Here is a 6,000-nt window from a genome sequence, read left to right as displayed (position 1 = left end):
TGAAGAATTATCTGTCTTTCACTCAATTGAATCAATGAACATCATCATAACCATCACTGTCATATCAATATCAATTATTGATTGATGGCCTTGAGAGGGGTTGATCCGTCACTGGCTGGTGGCCCCCGCATCCAGTCTAAAATCAGCATAGCTATATAAGAATAAGAGATGTCATATGTCATATCAGTTAGGAGCCCAAATGACGATGAATTTCAGATTGCTGGGCATGGGGGGTACTGTACTGGCCATATATGGAGCGCCTTAATTTTCAGTCCTGTTGAGAACTCTAGTTTTTTCCGGCTGCTGGGCAATAACTTTGCGGCAGGCCCGTCTAGAGTTTGAATGGACACTTGGACAGGTATCGGTCAAAAGGGAGACATCGAAGAGGAAGGACGGGTAGGGAAGGATCAACATATGGAATGTCAGAACAGGTCAGCTCCAGTTTTGAAGCTCCATATATGCAGATCTAGGTGATGATCCAGTCTTCTCCATGTATGGCTATCCAGGGTTTGATGAGGTCAGTGTCCTGATCTTCATATATGGAGACGGCTATAGACAAATTCAGAAACGGGTCTCATGGTCGCAGCTTACGTATTTCCTGTAGGCGGACTCGTCATAGCTGCGGGGTTTAAACCCTCACCAGGCGCACCTCTTCTTTTTCTTTACTTTAAATGCTTAGTATGAGGTATAAAGTACAGCAGCCATGTGTTCATAAAACAGAAAGATTGGGTATTGGGTAAGACTGACGTTATGTATCTTTCAAGACCTTTCACTGCTTCGTCTCAACCATTACTCAATGGCTCTGGTCTCAGACCCCGCGGTGGATATTTTGACATTCCGTTTTTTTGGGGGGAATGTTGCCACTACTGTTGGACCAGCCATAAACTAAACGGGTTCATCTCGATGTTCTGCATCTTTGTAATGTTAGTGTTAGTAAAAAGCAGGTAAAAGAGTAACGTTTGACTTGAGGCAGACTAACATCAGTCACTCTACCGTTCACTGTAGTAGAAGAGGTGCGCCTGGTGAGGGTTTAAACCCCGCAGCTATGTCGAGTCCGCCTACAGGAAATACGTAAGCTGCAACCATGAGACCCGTTTCTGAATTTGTCTATATATGGATCGTGGCATATCAAGGTTACATTTCACTTAATTATGACAAGACATGATTGTATGGACATCAAAACAGACTTTAGACTGTAAGATCCTTCTCAATAAATGTAAAGCAAAACATAATAGCTATTTATGGGTTTCAGCCTAATTATTTCATAATTTATGCAAATATGCTAAATGACAAAAGGTTGAATAATTTAGTCATGGCAAGATACGAATTTCAGGACATGTATAGACTCAGAGTCTAAGAAAGACTAAGATAATCATTGACTACATGTGAAAAATGTAGAAATGTCCTTATTTCGACTTTTGCAAATTATGCAAATTAAAAAGGTGGCATGATTGCACCATGGTAACAGATTAATTTCTATACATCACAAACATACTCACCTTTCTAAGTTAAGTAAAGCAAAGTTATAGTAATTTCTTGTGTTGGGGGATATTTAGCCAATTATGCTAATTTATTACTATAGGCCTACATGTTTATATACTTTTATAACATACTTTTATATGTCATAGCATTTGTGTGTGTGTATAATTATAAGTGTGAATAAACTTAATTATAAACTTAAACAGTAAACTGCACAAAATCCTACTCTGCATATAATGGGAGTTAATGGAGAAACAATGATTGTCCCAAAAAAGTATTAAAGCTACTCATTTGAAAATGCTATCACGTCTCAAAGTACTTATATGGACCCAGCAAACAAAATGGTAGCAAATAATTAAAAAAAAAAAAAAAAAGATTAATTTACTTAAAGGGCCACTTCACCTCTTTTCAACCTATGTTCATATAATTGGTCCTCACTAATGTTGATGATACAATACCACCAGTTTTTTTCTACTCAGTCTGTGTCTCATTAGGAGGGATGTGGGCAGTTCAGAAACCCGTCCACCAGTGACATCATCGTTGATTCGTTAAGGCAGATTTAAAAAAAAAAAAAAGATATAGATGTTTTATTATCGTGAGAACAATGGCTTCCATTATCGCATTGCGATCAGGAATAGAAAGCCTGCAGTTTCTATTAGCTTGGATCCCCCATCGATGATGTCACCGGTGGACGGGTTTCTGAACTAACCACAGCGCTCCTATGAGACATTAGAAAGAAACGGTGCTATTTCATCATGAACATTAGTGAGGACCATTTATATGAAGATAGGTTGAAAAGTGGTGGAGTGGTTCTTTAACTCGCATATACGATACAGATAAGCTGAAGCTCTAAAGCTGCGTAATGTTGGCCCCGTTTTTCTCGATATTATATTTATTTATTTACTGTATGCACATTTACATTTATGTGTCCATATGTCCGTGTGTGTGTCCAATCTTAATATGCAAAGTGCCACATCCCCTCTCTCTCTCTGTGTGTGTGTGTGTGTGTGTGTGTGTGTGTGTGTGTGTGTGTGTGTGTGTGTGTGTGTGCGCGCAGTGTACTATAATAATATTATAGTAGGTGTATGAGGTATGTTCATGCACCGTAAAAGTCCTGAGCATTAATTTAACTCTCGGAGTGTAAAAGCGTTTTACATATCCTCAACGCATTAAAGTGATGTGGCGGCCATATTGTAATGAACTGTTGGGTTCAATCAGGCACAGCAACTTCTGACAATAAATCAGGTTTATTTGCAACGCCACGCTCGTGTCGCCAACAACTCAACTCCTGAACGCAGAGAGCTAGGAGGGGGCTAGCGGGCTATACTCTCTGCAACTATACCCCCATTACTCACCGTTTCACCCAAATTAACACGCATATCACTGACAGTGTCGGGTGGAAACCTTGTATTTCCAGAACCGTTACTTTTTAGTAAATGGAAAAACTATTTAGCCACAAGCTCTTAATAGTTTGCATTGGTTAAATATGTATAACTCACAGATTTTGTTTTTAAATATACAGTTGTATGTTTATTGATTTTTCTTTACGACATAGTATTCTTAAAACAATTATTCACATGTATTTTGCATACACCCAAATGGCAGCACAAACACTAAAACAAAATCTTCAAAGAAACAACCGGATATGTCCATACAAAACAAACAAAAAACTGAAAGAAATAACTCACAGATTTAACCACTTTAACTTGCAATATGTTTGGAGAATAGCATAATTTTGGACAGAACGAGAAATGATGATATAGTCATATTATTACCAGCTGCTTTTATATCTGCGGCGGTGGTGGTCCGTCGTCGCGTTGCACACAATGCACACGGAAGGAAGACGTGTTGACTGGAATTAGGGATGCCAAACGACTCATATTTGGCCAATCGATAAATCGAGGCCGCAAATCGACGAGTCGATCGACTTTTTTTCCTATTTATTTTCCATTATTTTTTATTTTTTTATTTTTGTTGTTGCTGCGCAGCAGTTGAGGAGAACGCAACTATGCATTCCTTTAAGCAACACAACTTCTGCAGCTGCATCCATATGTTTAGAATTTGCATCAATGATCAAAGCCCAATAATAAAAAATAAACTTTATTTTGTAAACAACGACACTGAAGGAGCAGCGGCGCTATCGGCTGCTATGCTATCAGCTAGTCCCAACTCAAGTGTCTGCAGCAGCCTGTCACAAGTCCCGTAATGAACTGATACGGGACGCACGTTGTTCCGTATTTTAATGTCGGGTCGGGGAATAAATACAGTATGAATGACGGCGGGATTTATTTGACAACGCTGTCCTGCTTTCTTCACGAGAAGAGAAGAGCGCTCACAGCTCAGAACAGAGCGGACCTGTCTTTGAGCGTGAGCAATGAGATGCGAATTGCGAACCTGGGGTCTGGGGGCTCAGAGCTGCAGCCATTGGCTCATGATACGAGCACACGACCAATGGGACAGAGCATTCAGTGTTGCTAAGATACCCTTCCCCTTCACCCCACACCCTTGGACGATGGCGCTCTAACTGCAGCCAGGGCATGCATGTGAGGTGCGGCGCTGACAGGCGCAAAAAAAATAAAAAATAAAATAAAAACGATTTTTCGACTCATACGTTTTTGAGTCGCGGAAGGCATGAGTCGAAAATCGAGTCGATTTTCAACTTTTTTCAACATCCCTAACTGGAATATAGTATAGTAGGCTGCTGCTGCTGCTATATTATTATCACAACCTGAAGTTATAGCATGATGTCGACCTAAATGGCGTTGTCCCATTGGCCAGAGGGCAGCCAGACGAGGCAGCCAATCAGATTATCAGGACTATAGGTGACTAGGTCGCTACTATGACTTGGTCGTCTACATTTCATGAGCTGTGTTTAACCAGCAGCTAAAGCAACTGGTAAAAACATAAAAATGTAAACTATGGAAATGGAGATACAAAGTATCTGCCCGACAGCAGCGATATTATGAATGGTTAAACGAGCATAAATAAACCACATTAATCATAATTAACACGTAAAATCCCCCAACATGTTCCCCCTGGCAGATAGCAACACGATAACAGAACAAAGAGGGGCCTGCCTCACGGCACGAAGGGAGGTGCCTTCGCAACTAACAGCCTGGGACACTACAGTATGTTGTTAATGTTCACAGAACAACTTTAATGAGGAGTCATCCATCCATTTATGAACCATGAATTGCATTGCAGGAGTAAAATTATTAGTGAGCGCCGTAGACCAATTATTTGTTTGCAAACATTGAGACTGGATGTGCAGGTCCCTCTTTCATGTAATACATTCACAACAGATCCCCAAACCTGCTGTTTTGGGGAGCATTGGTTTCAGTTCATTCAACCTCCTCTTGTGTGTTGGCTGGTGAGGCGTGCCCTAGCGAGAGACATATACTTCATCGCGCAACGGTATTGCACGTAGAGAACAGCTGACATATCTCACAACCACGCTGCGGATGCGACCGTTGTGAGGTTGGATGTCTGCTGTTCTCAGCCGTTCTCTGCAAGTGACATCTTCGCGGGACGGAGCATAAATTAGGCAGAGGGTCCGCAGCTGCGTGAGTAAGAGCAAGCTAGCTGGTGCCGTGATCATAGTATACGGTATTCACACAGCGCCCATTTTGTTCTCAAGTCATATTATTTGCGGGTTGGGATATTTGCCACCCCAACAGGGTGATGATAGGAAATAGGGTATGTACAGCTCATAACACGTTGAATGCACAAGGCTTTTTGAGCTGCATGGCAGATCAGCAATTCTTTTTGGTGTACGATGATAACAATTTATGTAGGCCTATACTTGAGTCGCGGCAACAGTTTACTTACTGAAAAACGAATGTTAGCAAAACTACACAAACTTGTAATTGTGGGGTCCCCAGCTAAATGATGAATTGTTCCGAACCAAATGGACCCGGTCCCTTATCTTACAGATCCTTGGAACCAAATGGACCCTTCACCCTTGTCCATTTGGTTCCATTTGTCCACTCTCAGTGTTAAATGAACACTGACTGGGGTACTGTACCAGATATATTGTATCAAATTGGGGTCTGTGGCCTGACACACATCAAACTGGAGGTCCTTGAAATAGGTTGAGAACCAATGCTCAATTCACCCCAGTCCGGTATCTGTCAATTATCCAGTGGGTGAGGTAGTGAAGTCAGACTGTGAAGAAGGCTTGGCATACATGGACAGAAACTTCTGCACTCACCTCTGCCTGGCAGCTTCAGTAATTAATCTGATCTGTCTTTTGCTCAGTTTACTCTGGCCTCTGGCCTGCTGCGCAGAGCACTTTACACCCCCTATAACACCGCTCCGTTATTCAGCAGAACCACCCTCCTTGATTCATGCATTGAGAGACCGAAACCCTGGCTGGCTCGGGCTGCGTGTTGGAGCCGTTCCAAGAGAAGTATGTTCGCCTGAATCCCGGTTCCCACAGTGCTGCTTAACTTGGATTTGATTTTTTTAAGAGAACTTTGCACTCTGCAGTCTGCACAACAATAGCTAGTCTTGCTCCGATTG

The sequence above is a fragment of the Electrona antarctica genome (genome assembly GCF_951216825.1).
Source record: "Electrona antarctica genome assembly, chromosome: 4".
NCBI classification, from domain to species: domain Eukaryota; kingdom Metazoa; phylum Chordata; class Actinopteri; order Myctophiformes; family Myctophidae; genus Electrona; species Electrona antarctica.
Note: the sequence above shows the minus strand (reverse complement) of the source record.